Source organism: Hippocampus comes, unplaced genomic scaffold (genome assembly GCF_001891065.2).
Source record: "Hippocampus comes isolate QL1 unplaced genomic scaffold, H_comes_QL1_v1.1 C16562604, whole genome shotgun sequence".
In the NCBI taxonomy this organism is placed as follows: Eukaryota; Metazoa; Chordata; class Actinopteri; order Syngnathiformes; family Syngnathidae; genus Hippocampus; species Hippocampus comes.
In genome coordinates, this window is record NW_017834287.1 from 1 (window position 1) to 541 (window position 541).

Genomic DNA, 541 nt, shown 5'->3' on the forward strand with positions numbered 1-541 from the left:
GCGACAAGCGACCTTCAGGTACACTCAAGTAAAGTGGAAAAAAACAAAACATACTCTTAAATCTCAACATAAATGTACATTCTCAAAAACATAATTTAGCGAATAACTCTTGTTTTTTTTCTTGTTGTGTTGTTTTGTATTGTGCAAACCCAATTCCTTCACCTGTTTCCAGAGGATGGCACTCTTCTGAAAGCAGTAAACTACGTCGGTGAGATGTTCATCATCGAGCAGATTCAGCTCTTCCAGTCCCCCGAGGCCATTAAGGTCCTGAGGTTTTCCGACGTCACGGTAATATACGGCCGGGTCATTTGCTGTTTATTACGTACGACGCTCTGAGTGCATTGATGGATCAACATTTACAGGGACAGCTATACGCAGGATCCGACTACGGAGTTGTACAGGTGCCTCTTGCCACCTGTGGGAGATCCTTGTCCTGTTTGGACTGTATTCTGGCAAGAGATCCCTACTGTGGCTGGGACGCGGATGCTGGGAGTTGCGTAGCCATTTCCAGTACACAGAGGTGGGGACATTTTTTTTTTTT

At 44.9% G+C, this 541-nt stretch overlaps 1 long non-coding RNA gene across 1 annotated transcript; it reads left to right on the forward strand.

Annotated features, from left to right (window-relative positions):
• Nucleotides 1-65: 65 nt before the first annotated feature.
• On the forward strand, nucleotides 66-521 carry LOC109508738 (uncharacterized). Its single transcript, XR_002166757.1, has 2 exons — nucleotides 66-288; nucleotides 363-521. It is a non-coding gene; the product is annotated as an uncharacterized LOC109508738 (long non-coding RNA).
• Nucleotides 522-541: the final 20 nt, after the last annotated feature.